Source organism: Gymnodraco acuticeps, unplaced genomic scaffold (genome assembly GCF_902827175.1).
Source record: "Gymnodraco acuticeps unplaced genomic scaffold, fGymAcu1.1, whole genome shotgun sequence".
NCBI lineage: Eukaryota > Metazoa > Chordata > Actinopteri > Perciformes > Bathydraconidae > Gymnodraco > Gymnodraco acuticeps.
This window is the reverse complement of record NW_022992273.1, coordinates 84,806-103,261: the sequence shown is the minus strand read 5'-3', so window position 1 is coordinate 103,261 and position 18,456 is coordinate 84,806.

The following is an 18,456-nucleotide window of genomic DNA, read 5'->3' as shown; positions in this document are numbered from 1 at the left end:
TTATGTTCTTACCTGTACCCGTACTAAAGTCCTTCCTAGCATTCGGTGCCATTTCAGCTAGGTTAATCAAAAATAAAAAACATAATTTCCCATGATTTTTTTATTTAATCCGAATGATGGCTTGTTAAAGTATAAGAAAAATATGTTGGTCAAGCTCAGGATATTATGTTTAAAACAAAAAAAAGTGGTTACAAGCGGCCGAGATGGGTTTTCTCCGCAGGGTGGCTGGTGTCTCCCTTAGGGATAAGGTGAGAGGTTCAGTCATCCGGGAGGGACTCGGAGTTGAACCGCTCCTCCTTCGCGTCGAAAGGAGCCAGTTGAGGTGGTTCGGGCACCTACTTAGGATGCCACCTGGGCGCCTCCCTAGGGAGGTGTTCCAGGCACGTCCAGCTGGGAAGAGACCAAGGGGTAGACCTAGGACCAGGTGGAGGGATTATATCTCTTGGCTGGCCTGGGAGCACCTTGGGACCCCCCAGTCAGAGCTGGTTGATGAGGGGAAAGGAACGTTTGAGGCTCTCTGCTGGAACTGCTGGAACTGCTACCCCCGCGACCCGACCACGGATAAGCGGGAGAAGATGGATGGACAAAAAAAGTTAATGTGAAAAATAGTGGACATTTTATGATAAACTTGGTTATTGCTACATGTGTGATGATAATCAAGCGAGCACTTGGTGACAACAGAGAAAGATATTTGATTTTCATCAGTTTCCACAAAAAATGAGCAACCCAGTCTCACGGCATTTTGTGTTATAGTCACGAAATTTATTTAATCTATTGATTCGTGTTCACCAACACGATTTTCGCATTTTTTTCGTGTCACACAGAACGATTTTAAAAGCAATGTGTTTCTATTGGTATTATGTTTCGTGCCTGCACCACGTCTTTTTGTCCGGTCGGGTCTTGGAAGACCGGAAGCTGTGTGGTTCATAAAAACATGTTCTTACTCAATATCTTACCCTAAGCCATCCCGATGGGCCGTTACTGCAGTGGGCCGGTCGGACGATGTGGGCCGGTCGGATAAGTCACTAGCCCGCCCCCCACAACTCTAACCCTTTTATTTTAAATCGTATAATGTCGGAGTTTTTTTGCCGTCGGCGAGGAAAATCAATGGCTCAGAGCCTCAGAATACTGAAATCTGTATTTTTTGTCCTCTTTTTTTCCTTCTAATTTGTTATTATTTGGTGCAGGCACGAAATACTAACAATATAAATACATTGCTTCTAAAATCGTTCTGTGTCAGAATACTGAAATCTGTATTTTTTTAAATCTGTTTTTCCTTCTGATTTGTTATTATTTACATTGCTTTTAAAATCGTTCTGTGTTTTTTGACGAAAAAAATGGCGAAATCGTGTCGGTGAACACGAATCAATAGATTAATTTCGTGACTATAACACGAAATGCCATCAAACTGGGTTGAAATGAGCATAAGAGGGTGGACATGTTATGCTTTACCGCAACAGATCAGTTCTTTAAAAAACATTAAAAAACGTTAAAAGAAGAGTGCGTACTTACCTATGGCACTTACTCTGCTTCTTGAAGATGATTTTCCCACTGAAAATGTATCCTTCTTGAGTCATACAAATAGTAGAATAATAAAGGGGCGTGTCCAGAGGGATTCAAGTCAGAGTAACAGGGGGGACGTTCAAACAGGGGACACATGCTTTTTTTTAACAATAAAAATGAATTAACAACACCAATTACAGCAAGTAATTATTTAGATTTTTTAATATCATGGGTAAATAACATTGTTTTATAGTAGAGGGGAATACACATGTAAAACCAAGCTTTTAAAAATAAGCATTGGAACTTTTAAATGCAAAATATATGATGTAATGTGTTGGGGATCTAAATGGCACCGAATGCTAGGAATGACCCACCTGTCAATCACAGAGAAATCACAACCAATCAGCGCAGTGTTTGGCAGGAGGTGGGCGGGGCTAAGCGCTGGTTTGTGTCTGAGCTCGTTAAGATGACGAGCTGCAGCAGAGAGACAAACGAGGTTCGTTTAAGATTAAAGCTCTGATTTGATTACAGCTCAGTGCATGTGTGTGTGTGTGTGTGTGTGTGTGTGTGTGTGTGTGTGTGTGTGTGTGTGTGTGTGTGTGTGTGTGTGTGTGTGTGTGTGTGTGTGTGTGTGTGTGTGTGTAAAGCCCTGACTCAGACTATGCTGCCAGTTAACCAGCTGCCCACTCAGCATCTACAGGTGTGTGTCACACACACACACACACACACACACACACACACACACACACACACACACACACACACATAGAGCCACTCTCCCAAATTAACCGTTAATCATAAACGGTAAAAAAACGATGAGTCATGAGTTTCCTCATCTCTGCTCGAAGCCTTACATTGACACACACACACACACACACACACACACACACACACACACACACACACCCACCCACACACAGTCAGCGTGTTTTTATTCTGCTGATGTTTGTTTGAGTCGAGAGACATTTAGATCAAAAATATTTCCTCTGACACATCATGAAATTAAATGGACTTTTTAGTAATTAAGAATCACTGCAGACCAACACCCTTCAAATGTATTTATTTCAATATATCTCAACTTTCTACAAACATGAAGCCCAAAAGTGGTTCTCAAAAAACAACAATACATAATTTATTTATTAAAAAAAATGCACCTAACATTTTTAAACAAATTAACACAATGAATAGAAAAGATGAAATGGTCTTGGTCTGTTGGTTCTGGCATTGGTTGTAAACACACAGAATATATGCAATTAAATGCCTTTCATGTCGATTTCTCTTCAGGGGGTCTTTGACAAAACCGTCAGCCAATTACAATGTCATTTGATAAAAGCATTCTTATTCTAATTATACATTTATTTAGCAGTTATTGAGTTGTCCTGAGAACTTAGATATGCATCGGTGATGACTGCTTCACTGCAGTTGTTGTGCACTTACAAATACAAAATAAAAGGCTTGAATTACGCCTTTCTATAATCCTTGTTACATTAAACCATTTTTACTCCAAGATATTATTCTTGGGTGTGATTTGGCCTCCTTAACGATGAATAGATAGTATGATAGTCTTCACATAACTTTGTTGCCCTGTATGTCACTGCTTCTGCTTTTTACAATTATCCTCCATTTCCAGAATTTAAACTGAAGCCCATTTTAGTTTCTGTGTTGAAGTACGGAAGTTAGCTTTTTGTAGGTAATCCAGGGAAAACAGATGAAAAGTAGTATTTTTGGCTGATTCTGGCATTTTCTACCATGTTTATTTATAAATGTGCACTGTCCCTTCTCTCAAATAAACCTTTCAACAGTTGGCGCGGTCTAAACGCCTGAACACACTGAGTAAAGAGAGTCCAGTCATCCAGGGATTAGACTGTACCGAACTCTCTATCCCTCTGAGCTTCACTTAATGAGGCTCTCAGTGTTTGTTAGGGAGATGAAAATACCCACAATCCCTCAGGAGCAAATTAACCATCCCTCTCCAGAGATTAGACCGAGTACAGAACTGCGGGACGCTTATCGCTTCAAAAAATGTCAGTATTAATTATTATTATCACCATTTAATGACTTCTAAATTCTTATTTACATTTTTAGATTATCCTTTATGTGATACAGAAACTGGTGCATCCCCATGGATCAGACTATCCTCTGAGCTTCTAATGACACGCACCCTCCAGAGATTAGACTGGACCCAGATTTGTTGTTCATTAATTAAGATATTTAGGTCAATACAAACCATCCAGTCCCAAAACACTCTAGAGCCTTTAGCTTTGAGATGATTGAACCTGTTTCCAAGTGATAGACATGTCCCACTGGATTGGTTTATTCTCAGTTGGTGTCTGGGAACTGGCAACAGTAGGCAGGGAGTGATGGATCAAAAATATTGTCTGCTGTCCAGGGACTAAACCAGATAAAAACTCATACTTATCCCTGTGGAACTTTTAAGCCACCAGTAACTAAAGTTTAGGGACAGACTAATCCCTGGAGAGTTGTTTGATCAGTTCAACACCACAATGAAGCCATTTTAAGTGATCTGAGATTTAAATATTCTAATATTGAATTTAAATTCTTAACCTGGATACAATATTTGATTACCAGGATTTCTATAGGATTAAAATACACAAAATTACAAAAATATTCTACAAGTTAAAACTCCAATATACTGTAGTCTAATCCAGACCAGCCGTAAGAAAGAGCCTAAATGCTCAAATATTAAATACTATATATAGATATTTCTTGAGTATTACAGCTTGAAACACATTCCCTCTCTTTAAAGAGGCCTGAACTTGAGCAGAAAGTCCCCTTTAATACACAAATACAGTTAATACATTAACCTTAGACATTTTAACTCCTCTCTCCTTCCTTTCTCTCTTTTTAATTTTCATATTCCTCTAATTCTATCGATTGGCCCATTATTAATGTCATCTGTCTGAACGGGAGCATAGGAAATGTTATTTCAATCACACACACACACACACACACATAACACACACACACACACACACACATACATACACACACACACACACACACACACACCTCCTTCCTATCAGTAGACCTCCAGCCAATTAGCTAATGGCTCGTTAAGGACGGCGTCCATTAGAGCTTCTAATCAATCAATTAAGCAGAACAGACGAGGAGTAAATTGATCCGCTTCAGCTCTGCTATTGATCACATGGTGCGGTCACCACGGCAACCACATGGGAAAGAAATTATGATGAGGCTGAGTCAGCGTGTGTGTGTGTGTGTGTGTGTGCATGTGTGTGTAGTAACATTCAGTGTGTGTATTACTCTAGTAATATGGTGGCAGCCTGGAAAATGAACGCATGCAGCTCTCGGGGTGGATCACCACCTCACCTCCTGGATCCTGGACTACCTCACCAACCGCCCACAGTATGTGAGGACCAGGGAGCGTCAATCAGACACCATCAGCAGCAGTACGGGGGCCCCCCAGGGGACGGTGCTGGCACCGTTTCTCTTCACCCTCTACACTGCAGACTTCACCCACAACACTGCAACCTGTCACCTGCAGAAGCTCTCTGACGACTCCGCCATCGTTGGCCTCATCACCAACGAGGACGACAGGGAGTACAGGGAGCTGACGCAGGACTTCACCCTCTGGTGCCAGAGGAACCACCTCCAGCTCAACGCAGCGAAGACCAAGGAGCTGGTGGTGGATTTCAGACGGCGCCAACACCCCCCCCCCCGACACCAGTGAACATCCAGGGAGCAGACATTGAGATTGTGAAATCCTACAAATACCTGGGTGTTCATCTGAACAATAAACTGGACTGGACTGATCATTCTGCTGCTCTGTACAAGAAGGGACAGAGCAGACTCTTTCTGCTGAGGAGACTGAGGGCTTTCGGGGGGCAGGGGGCACTCCTTCAGACCTGCTGGGGCAGCAGCATGTGTTGCTGTCGGGAAGAGACTGAACAGACTGGTAAGGAAGGCCAGCTCTGTCCTGGGGAGTCCTCTGGACACTGTGGAGGTGGTGGGAGACAGGAGAATGGCAGCCAAGCTGTCCTCCCTGCTGGACAATATGTCCCACCCCCTCCAGGACACCCTGTCCTCACTGTGCAGCACCTTCAGCGACAGGCTGCTGCACCCCACCTGTCACACAGAGAGATACCGCAGGTCCTTCCTTCCTGCAGCAGTCAGACTTTACAACCAGCACTGCCCCTAGTAGACCCTCCTACAACACAGACTATAACACCCCTTGCTGCTAAATACAAACCAACTTTGTGCAATATGTGCAATATATATATGCCATTAATAACTGTGTGATTTATACCTGGCTGCTAAACCCTTGTTACTGTTACAAGGTATGTATCTTGTATTTTGTAAATTGTGTAACTTGCTGCTGTTAAATACCGTCAAACTATGTGCAATATATACTTTATATACATATACCATCTTTAATAACTGTAATATATACCGGGCTGCTAAATCCTAAGAACTGCTACAGGATTTGATTTGTAGATTTGATTTGTTTTTTATCTGTATTTTTGAAAATTATGTTACTTTTTAATCTTTTTTTAGCATATTGTTTATTATATTATAACTTAGTACTTTTTTAACGCATGTAAGATATGCAACACTAAGCTGTCTGTGGCTCTTTCCTGCTGTAACGCTGCAAATGTCTCCTCTGTGGGACTAACAAAGGTATTCTGATTCATGTACATATGATGAGCAAATGAAATGTATTTTCAAATGTTCTCTCTTCAGCACACATGTTCCTCTAAACATGTTTAAAGAGGACCCATTATGATCATTTTCAGGTTCATATTTGTATTTTGACCTCGACTGGGACATGTCTCCTTTAATGTTCAAAAAGCTCTATATTGTTCTCATACTGCCTGTGCTGCAGCCCCTCTTTTCACCCTCTGTCTGAAACCAGAGCCCAGTCTGCTCTGATTGGTTAGCTGGCCGGCTCTGTTGTGATTGGTCAACAGTTTAGAGATGTCCCGCCCCTTAGCCTATCATGTACAATGTGTTGGAGCAGTGTTATATACCGTAGTGATATCACTATGTTCCGGAAGTAAAACAACCTACCTTCATTTTAATATCATAATGTGACAATCAGTATATGTGTGTTCATTGGTTCTGTGTTTATTATCGAGCACCCACCTTCATACACATTGCTGTTGACGTTTTGGATACAAATATATACATTTCTTACAGCCCTACCTGAGTCCCCGGTCAAACAGCGGTCCTCACAACCACCTAGAAACAAGAATTAAATGCACAAACAAATTGTCAGTCGCCAACTCCTGAAAATACAGAGTTTTGTCTGCTGCTGTTTGAACACAGCTTCATCAGCTCCCTGTCTGTAGTCCAGTGGGCCTGTTGCCATGGAATTAATGAGACTTTATGGGCAGCAATCCCAGAGTTAAAGCACACACACACACACACACACACACACACACACACACACACACACATACACACGTTTTCTTCACAAGTCATTGCTCTCATTGTGTGTCTGTGTTGTATTGTTGTGCTGTTGCTGCCCGGGCCGATAAAACTACAGCTCACTGATGCTGAAAACAATGTGACGTGATTTGATCGACAGACAAAACGCTCACAGAGACATTCATTCGTTAAAAATGATTTGGACCTGGAGCTTCACAACACAGAAAGCCGTCACAAGATTAGAGGTACGTAGCCACACACACACACACACACACACACACACCACACACACACACACACACACACACACACACACACACACACACACACACACACACACACACACACACACACACACACACACACACACACACACACACACACATGTATTTCATTACCTCCAGCTTGTGCATTTTCAATTAAAAACCACCACTTTGTGCATTGTATTGAGGGAAAGTGATTAAAACATTTCTGTCTTTTCATTTCAGATAGCAGAAAACATCTCTGCACACCGCTATGTGTGACAGGTGCATTGGCTGAATGAACAACCTGAATTAAAAGGCAAGAAATAATGATTAAAGAAATACAACTTTTTGGCATGATGCAAAATATTGTGGACCTAGTGAACAACCTTAATGTGACAAAAAACCTTAAACACATTTCATTCAAACAAATGTTAATCTATATTTGAGCCTTTTAGTACTCCAAAAACAGAACCAGAACTCAATAAATGAAGAAATAATGTGCTGGAAACGTGAATGGAAACAAAGTGATATATAAGATACGTCTTAATTGTGCAGCTCACACCACAGTTTAATAAGACGTACTACTAAAATGCATGGTATTGCATCTTGTTTTCTTCCGGAACAAAGTGACATCACTATGTAACACATGTCTTTCTATTGGCTAGCGCTCCAAGTTGGAGCCTCCAACACATTGTACGTGTTAAGGGGCGGGACATCTCTAAAAAGTTGACCAATCACAACAGAGCCGGCCAGCTAACCAATCAGAGCAGACTGGGCTCTGGTTTCAGACAGAGGGTGAAAAGAGGTGCTGCAGCACAGGCAGTATGAGAAGAATAAAGACCTTTTTGAACATTAAAGCATGGAGACATGTAGAGACACTACATACTGATATACACCTGAACATCAGCAGGAGAGGACTCTTTAAAGTAGAGACACTACATACTGATATACATCAGCAGGAGAGGACTCTTTAAAGTAGAGACACTACATACTGATATACACCTGAACATCAGCAGGAGAGGACTCTTTAAAGTAGAGACACTACATACTGATATACACCTGAACCTCAGCAGGAGAGGACTCTTTAAAGTAGAGACACTATAACATACTGATATACACCTGAACATCAGCAGGAGAGGACTCTTTAAAGTAGAGACACTACATACTGATATACACCTGAACATCAGCAGGAGAGGACTCTTTAAAGTAGAGACACTACATACTGATATACATCTGAACATCAGCAGGAGAGGACTCTTTAAAGTAGAAACACTACATACTGATATACACCTGAACATCAGCAGGAGAGGACTCTTTAAAGTAGAAACACTACATACTGATATACACCTGAACATCAGCAGGAGAGGACTCTTTAAAGTAGAGACACTACATACTGATATACATCTGAACATCAGCAGGAGAGGACTCTTTAAAGTAGAGACACTACATACTGATATACATCTGAACATCAGCAGGAGAGGACTCTTTAAAGTAGAGACACTACATACTGATATACACCTGAACCTCAGCAGGAGAGGACTCTTTAAAGTAGAGACATTACATACTGATATACACCTGAACATCAGCAGGAGGACTCTTTAAAGTAGAGACACTACATTCTGATATACACCTGAACATCAGCAGGAGAGGACTCTTTAAAGTAGAGACACTACATACTGATATACAGCTGAACATCAGCAGGAGAGGACTCTTTAAAGTAGAGACACTACATACTGATACACACCTGAACATCAGCAGGAGAGGACTCTTTAAAGTAGAGACACTACATACTGATATACACCTGAACATCAGCAGGAGAGGACTCTTTAAAGTAGAGACACTACATACTGATATACACCTGAACATCAGCAGGAGAGGACTCTTTAAAGTAGAGACACTATATACTGATATACACCTGAACATCAGCAGGAGAGGACTCTTTAAAGTAGAGACACTACATACTGATATACACCTGAACATCAGCAGGAGAGGACTCTTTAAAGTAGAGACACTACATACTGATATACATCTGAACATCAGCAGGAGAGGACTCTTTAAAGTAGAGACACTACATTACTGATATACACCTGAACCTCAGCAGGAGAGGACTCTTTAAAGTAGAGACACTACATACTGATATACACCTGAACATCAGCAGGAGGACTCTTTAAAGTAGAGACACTACATACTGATATACACCTGAACATCAGCAGGAGAGGACTCTTTAAAGTAGAGACACTACATACTGATATACATCTGAACATCAGCAGGAGAGGACTCTTTAAAGTAGAGACACTACATACTGATATACATCTGAACATCAGCAGGAGAGGACTCTTTAAAGTAGAGACACTACATACTGATATACACCTGAACCTCAGCAGGAGAGGACTCTTTAAAGTAGAGACACTACATACTGATATACACCTGAACATCAGCAGGAGAGGACTCTTTAAAGTAGAGACACTACATACTGATATACACTCTGAACATCAGCAGGAGAGGACTTCCTTTAAAGTAGAGACACTACATACTGATGATTACTACCTTGAACCTCAGCAGGAGAGGACTTCTTTAAAGTAGAGACACTTACATACTGAATATACACCATGAACCTCAGCAGGGAGGACTCTTTAAAGTAGAGACCACTACATACTGATTATACACTCTGAACATCAGCAGGAGGACTCTTTAAAGTAGATGAACATACATACTGATATACATCCTGAACATCAGCAGGAGAGGACTCTTTAAGTAGAGGACACTACATACTGATATACCATCTGAACCTCAGCAGGAGAGGACCTCTTCTTAAAGTAGAGACCCACTACATACTGATATACACCTGAACATCAGCAGGAGGACTCTTTAAAGTAGAGACACTACATTCTGATATACACCTGAACATCAGCAGGAGAGGACTCTTTAAAGTAGAGACACTACATACTGATATACAGCTGAACATCAGCAGGAGAGGACTCTTTAAAGTAGAGACACTACATACTGATACACACCTGAACATCAGCAGGAGAGGACTCTTTAAAGTAGAGACACTACATACTGATATACACCTGAACATCAGCAGGAGAGGACTCTTTAAAGTAGAGACACTACATACTGATATACACCTGAACATCAGCAGGAGAGGACTCTTTAAAGTAGAGACACTATATACTGATATACACCTGAACATCAGCAGGAGAGGACTCTTTAAAGTAGAGACACTACATACTGATATACACCTGAACATCAGCAGGAGAGGACTCTTTAAAGTAGAGACACTACATACTGATATACATCTGAACATCAGCAGGAGAGGACTCTTTAAAGTAGAGACACTACATACTGATATACACCTGAACCTCAGCAGGAGAGGACTCTTTAAAGTAGAGACACTACATACTGATATACACCTGAACATCAGCAGGAGGGACTCTTTAAAGTAGAGACACTACATACTGATATACACCTGAACATCAGCAGGAGAGGACTCTTTAAAGTAGAGACACTACATACTGATATACAGCTGAACATCAGCAGGAGAGGACTCTTTAAAGTAGAGACACTACATACTGATACACACCTGAACATCAGCAGGAGAGGACTCTTTAAAGTAGAGACACTACATACTGATATACACCTGAACATCAGCAGGAGAGGACTCTTTAAAGTAGAGACACTACATACTGATATACACCTGAACATCAGCAGGAGAGGACTCTTTAAAGTAGAGAAACTACATACTGATATACACCTGAACATCAGCAGGAGAGGACTCTTTAAAGTAGAGACACTATATACTGATATACACCTGAACATCAGCAGGAGAGGACTACTTTCTCAGGTGCACATGACGTCACCGTATCTTTACATAGCAGACAGTTCTCCGCTGCTATATTAAAAGCTCTGAATGCCATAAATATAACTTTTATTGCGAGTGACCCAGAAAGTGGAGTGATCGTCCACAAATCAAAAGGGCGTTGGTTTGATCTCCGGCTCCTGAAGTCTAAATGTCCTTGGGCAAAATATTGAACCCTTAAATCCTCCCGATTGCATGGCAAGGGTGTGTGAGAGTGTGTGAAGAGCAGGGAGTCTTTGCCTCTGTGTGAATGCTGACATGATGATTGTTGTTGGAGGACTAAAGGCACTTCATAACATGCAGCATACTTAACATTAAAGGATTTTTAATGGAGTGTTTGTACGTTAATGTATTGGTACTTTTACTGCAGTAAGGATCTGAGTCTGGACTGTTATTGTTTCTGACAGAAGAGAAATGACATCATGGTACAGTTTGACGGTGAGGTCATGCAGCAGATATTACTGATGGAGGCAGACATAGAATATTCTATTACCGTGTGTGTGTGTGTGTGTGTGTGTGTGTGTGTTGTGTGTGTGTGTGTGTGTGGTGTGTGTGTGTGTGGTGTGTGTGTGTGGTGTGTGTGTGTGTGTGTGTGTGTGTGTATGTGTGTGTGTATGTGTGTGTCCACTCAGCCCCTCATCATTAATACATGCCATCATTTCCACTCAGAGTGTTTCTGGCCCCCTGCTGACACATCTCGAGTCTCTTTAGCAGCTCGTTATGTTAAAAATATGAAAGTAAAAGCACCTTCAGAGCGAAACCTGCTCTGATAGATCCTGCTCTGAACATGAATCCTGTTTTAACCTGATTAAATATCTGTGAGGTCTCTGACACTAAACCCTCTGAGACTTAAACTGCTCGGGGATTATTAGTATTTCCAGAATCGGGGTATGAGAACATGATATCCATGACGGCACCAATCTGTCAAATCCCAAAGCAAAACTCACCTTTTTGAACTTTTATTGAGTAATTCATGTTGTGCGTTTTACTCTCAACTTGTCACATATAGACGCAGTTAGATCACAGTTTTAACCATGTGGTTTAATGTTCTGATTGGTTAGGTTCAAAGAAAAGATAATGGTTTGTGTTGAGTACGTTTGCTACGCCTCCTTTGATTACTTCCTGAACATAGTGACATCACATTACATGTTACTTGTTAGACGCTTTTATCCAAAGCGACTTCCATACTCAATACTGTGGACAATCCCCACAGGAGCAATTTGGGGTGAAGTGTCTCAGGGACACAACGACATGCTGACTGCAGTGGGGTTTGAACCTGTGACCCCCTGATCCGAACACCAACGCACAACCCACTGCACCACACGTCTCCCTTCACTATATCACTATATAACACTCACGCTTCTATTGGCTAGCGCTCCAACACATTGTACGTGATAAGCAAAGGGGCGGGACATCTCTAAGCGGTTGACCAATCACAACAGAGCCGGCCAGCTAACCAATCAGAGCAGACTAGGCTCTGGTTTCAGACAGAGGGTGAAAAGAAGTGCTGCAGCACAGGCAGTATGAGAAAAATAAAGAGCTTTTTGAACATCAAGAGGGTTGAACAGGAAGTGCTAAAATGTTGACTCATTTCTGGGTTTGTACACTTATTTCTGCACCACTCTATTTGCTATTTGATGATATTGGGCAGCACTAAAGGAGAGATCATGTTGTTATTTATATCTGAAGGTTTCATCAGATGGGAGTCATGGGACTGAGATGTTGTTGTTGTGATTGCCGTTGCTGTTAATCAAAAACAGACTTCAGTCTAATCCTGTTTAGGATAAACTGCTAAACAGACAAGCAGTTAACCAGTGACCCTGCTTCACGTATATTCAATTATGCAGGGAAATAATGTGATCAAAGACATCCACATCTGACAACCGTCATATTTCAGGAGGCTCTGCTGTTGAGGTCAGTGATACAGACGTTTGTTTTGAAATCCTCCCAGAGACGCTGAGAGAGGAGACTTCCTGATGAGTCCCGTCTGCTTTTTAAAGTCCCACAGCAGCTGGAAACTGTCCTCAGGAGGTTAAACCGCCTGGCAACAGCCGGCTGCTCCTGCATGATTTATGATTGGGTGACAGCCGGTCACATGGCGCTGTGTGTTTATGTTTAATGAATGAAGGTCTGGTCATCATGAAGTCATCTGCAGACATCAGACTCATCTTTATTTTACACAAACGCAGACATGGTTTGGCTTGAAATGTTTTCATATGACCGTCTGTCCGACTGTCCGACTGTCCGTCTGTCCGTCTGTCTGACCACTCCTTCAAAAAAACACTTAACATAAATAACTAATGCAAGACAAGATTTTTTGGGGGAAAATTAAATATAAAGTGACGAAATATACGATACCATAAGAAAATGAAGAAATAGATTACGATTAAAAAAAACGTATGAAACTTAAAATAAAAAATACAGACAACATTATATGCTTGAGACTTGTAAACAGGCGTAAATATATTGAGAAATATATATTAAAAGTCGAAGGGCAGCAGCCTCATCCGTGGCCGAGGCAAAGCAGCGGGTGTGGGAGAAGTTCGGAGAAGACATGGAAAAGGACTTTCGGGCGGCACCAAAGTTGTTCTGGAAAACTGTCCGACACCTCAGGAGGGGGAAGCAGGGAACCATCCAAGCTGTGTACAGTAAGGATGGGACGTTGTTGACCTCAACTGATGGAGTGTTAGGGCGTTGGAAGGAACACTTTGAGGAACTCCTGAACCCGACAACTCCGCCCTCTATGTTAGAGGCAGAGCTGGAGTATGACGGGGGATCAACACCAATCTCCGGGGGGAGGTCACTGAGGTCGTCAAACAACTCCACAGTGGCAAAGCCCCGGGGGTGGATGAGATCCGCCTGGAAATGCTGAAGGCTCTGGGTGTTGAGGGACTGTCATGGTTGACACGTCTCATCAACGTTGCGTGGAAGTCGGAAACAGTACCGAAGGAGTGGCAGACCGGGGTGGTGGTTCCCCTTTTTAAAAAGGGGGATCAGAGGGTGTGTGCCAATTACAGAGGCATCACACTACTCAGCCTCCCCGGGAAAGTTTAATCTAAGGTACTCGAAAGGAGGGTCAGGCCGATTGTCGAACCTCAGATTGAGGAGGAACAATGCGGATTCCGTCCTGGTCGTGGAACGACGGATCAGCTTTTTACTCTTGCAAGGATCCTGGAGGGGGCCTGGGAGTACGCTTATCCGGTCTACATGTGTTTTCTAGACTTGGAGAAGGCGTATGACCGAGTTCCCAGGGAGTTACTGTGGGAGGTGCTGCGGGAGTATGGGGTGAGGGGGTCTCTACTCAGGGCCATCCAATCTCTGTACTCCCAAAGCGAGAGCTGTGTCCGGGTCCTCGGCAGTAAGTCGGACCCATTTCCGGTGAGGGTTGGCCTCCGCCAGGGCTGCGCTTTGTCACCAATCCTGTTTGTAATATACATGGATCGGATTTCGAGGCGTAGTCATGGGGGAGGGGGTTTGCAGTTCGGTGGACTAAGGATTGCACCACTGCTTTTTGCAGATGATGTGGTTCTAATGGCTTCATCGGTCTGCGACCTTCAGCACTCACTGGATCGGTTCGCAACCGAGTGTGAAGCGGCTGGGATGAGGATCAGCACCTCCAAATCTGAGGCCATGGTTCTCAGCAGGAAACCGATGGACTGTCCACTTCAAGTAGGGAATGAGTCCTTACCCCAAGTGAAGGAGTTCAAGTATCTCGGGGTCTTGTTCTCGAGTGAGGGAACAATGGAGCGTGAGATGGGCCGGAGAATCGGAGCAGCGGGAGCGGTACTGCAGTCGCTTTACCGCACCGTTGTGACGAAAAGGGAGCTGAGCCAGAAGGCAAAGCTCTCTGTCTACCGGGCCATTTTTGTTCCTACCCTCACCTATGGTCATGAAGGATGGGTCATGACCGAAAGAACGAGATCGCGGATACAAGCGGCCGAGATGGGTTTTCTCCGCAGGGTGGCTGGTGTCTCCCTTAGGGATAAGGTGAGAAGTTCGGTCATCAGGGAGGGACTCGGAGTTGAGCCGCTCCTCCTTCGTGTCGAAAGGAGCCAGTTGAGGTGGTTCGGGCACCTAGTTAGGATGCCACCTGGGCGCCTCCCTAGGGAGGTGTTCCAGGCACGTCCAGCTGGGAAGAGACCAAGGGGTCTAGGACCAGGTGGAGGGATTATATTACATTACATTACATTGCATTTAGCTGACGCTTTTATCCAAAGCGACTTACAATAAGTACATTCGACCAGGAAGACACAACCTTGAAGAAAACAGAATCATATAAGTACATCAGGTTTCATAGAGCCAAACATTTCAAGTGCCACTTATATCTCTTCGCTGGCCTGGGAGCGCCTTGGGATCCCCCAGTCAGAGCTGGTTGATGTCGCCAGGGAAAAGAAAGTTTGGGGCTCTCTGCTGGAACTGCTACCCCCGCGACCCGACCACGGATAAGCGGGAGAAGATGGATGGATGGATGGATATTAAAAGTCATTTAAAAGCAAGAAAGTACTAGAGATAACAAGACCAAAAATAAAGAAGAAATAAAAACAAATATTTGAACTGCTTTCATGATCTGTTTGACTTTGATTGGGGTAAAATCGATCTGTGTGCTGATGTAGAAACCGCATGGTCATATTTTTATCTTGGTTTTATGGAGATCATTGATAGACATGCACCCCTGCGTAAATTTAGAGTAAAGGGACGAGACAATCCTTGGTTTTCTGCTAATCTGTCCAGTCTCCTTCATGAGAGAAACAAGGCCTGGGCAAAGGCTAGGAAATCAGGCTCAGAGCTAGAATGGCTGCATTTTAGGCAGCTAAGAAATAGCTTCACTTCACATGTCAAAAGTGCTAAATCAAAGTACTATCTGTCAGTAACCACAAAGAATCTGAATAATCCTGGACATTTTTGGAAAGCCATTAAATCGTTATCCACCGGTGATATCCGTAATGAGCTACCTCCGTGCATTATCACAGCATCTGGCACTATATCGGACAGGGCTACTATGCTAAATTGCTTTAATGAGCATTTTGTGTCCTGTGGTTCTCTATTTGATTCTGTCACTAACTCTGCTTCTGTGAACACTACAGTATGTGACTCTGAAAAACGTGTGTTGGAAAACCCTTTTAGTTTTACCCCTTTTACTGTTGATGTTGTTCGTGAAGCTTTAACCAAGTTAGATCCTAAGAAACCGGCTGGTCCGGACAACGTAGAACCTTTCTTTTTAAAGATAGCTGCAGATTTTATTGCTCCACCTCTCACTACTCTTTTTAACCTCTCCCTCAGAACTAACACAATTCCAAAATTGTGGAAGTCAGCGTATGTCCTGCCTTTGCTAAAAGGAGGGGAGGCCACCTTATTAAATAACTATAGGCCAATCTCTAAGTTGTCAGTTCTGGCTAAGGTTCTTGAACGCTTAGTGAGTGAACAGGTAAATGTGTTTTTATGTACAAATGACATCCTGTCTAAACATCAGTCAGGCTTCAGAAAGCAACACAGCACCATCACTACCACAATGAAAGTGGTGAATGATGTGGCGAGTATTTTAGATAATAAGCAGAGTTGTGCAGCTCTATTTATTGACCTTTCAAAAGCGTTTGACACCGTCGATCATCACATTTTAAAGCAGAGGCTAGCCAGTATAGGCATGTCCAGCCATGCAGTGGGGTGGTTTGTAAACTACCTCTCTGAAAGGTCCCAATGTGTTCATTTTGATGGGCTGTCTTCTGAGTGGTTGAACATTGCAAATGGTATTCCTCAAGGTTCTGTTTTAGGTCCACTTTTATTCTCCATATATATCAACAGTTTAGGTGAAAATGTGGATGAAGCTACTTTAAATTTGTATGCGGATGATACCGTGATGTATTGTGCAGGTCCCTCCATTAAGGAGGCTGGTGTTAAATGACAGGCTGTTTTTAACATTATTCAGACTCAGCTCTCTGAACTAAAGCTTCTTTTAAATGTTGAGAAAACCAAGGTAATGCTCTTTTCTAAAGCTAAAAAGACACCAGAGCCTGTTTTAGATATTGTAACTACGCAAGGAATAAAACTTGAAGTGGTTACCTGTTACAAATACCTAGGTATCTGGCTTGATGATCGTCTTACTTTTAAACTTCATGTCAATAACCTGCTGAAAAAGCTGAGGGTTAGGCTAGGTTTCTTCTACAGGAACAAGTCCTGTTTCTCACTTGAGGCCAGGAAAAGGCTAGTCACTGTGACCTTTTTACCTGTGCTGGACTATGGTGATTTGATGTATATGAATGCACCTGCCAATTCACGGGTCAAGTTAGATGCTGCGTATCACAGTGCTCTGAGATTTTTGACAAACTGTAAAGCATTAACCCATCACTGTACCCTGTATGCAAGGGCTGGTTTGCTTTCACTAACTGTACGGAGGCTCAGTCACTGGTACATTTTTATATACAAAGCCATGTTAGGGAAACTTCCATCCTACATCTGCTCCCTGATCTCACGGAAAATTGTAAGTGGCTACTGCCTGAGATCGCATGCTGTGGTTTTATTAAATGTGCCAGCTGCTAGGACTGTCTTAGGGAAGATAGCTTTTAGATGCGCAGCTCCTCTGTCTTGGAATAGTCTGCAAATTAAATGGAAACTGAACAATCTGGTGCCACTAAATGTTTTTAAAGCTCGGTTGGATGCTACTCAATCGGAAGCTATTGGTACCTGTTTATGTGGATAATTATGTAAATGATGCTGTATGATGTCCTTTTGTTGTTCTATTTATGTTTTTATGTTTCATGTGGAACTACTTGAGCAGGTCTCCCTTGAAAAAGAGATCAATGATCTCAATGGGATTTATCTGTATAAATAAAGGTTTGAAATTAAATTAAATACACACATTTTTAACATTTACAAATATATAAAAAGAAAATATATTGTTTATACTATTAGAATTCCAAGACAGCCCTTCCATTAAGAGACGACAAATGAAATACTACATTTTATTTAAATTAATATCTTCGTGCAAAACATTATAAAAAGTGTTTATTTGTATTAGCCAATCTTGACAGTTGATAACAATGCATCATACAATATATGCAAATCCAAACACCTATAGCAATGTTGTTATCAGAAATCCCAGTACAATTTGAATGCACCATTAATTACAAATTGCTCCCTACAGTGCTACATTCCTCTGTTACGATTAAAACCATTGATCTCACTTGTTGGTATTTCTGTCTCAAGTGAGAACATAGAAAATGATGCATTGGATGTAAACATAGTAATAGTTAATTGTATTTATTGTTTGGTTGGTTGTTTTGATCAATATGTGTTGTTCTTCAGATAATCTGCAGATCACATTAACCTGTTAAGCCCGAAGGTCCCCGCCGGCGGGTACTTTTATTTATTTTTTTCACGACACTGTGTCTCAGGGGATCTTAATATTTAAGAACCTATTAATGTGTTATACCAGATTAACGGGAATAA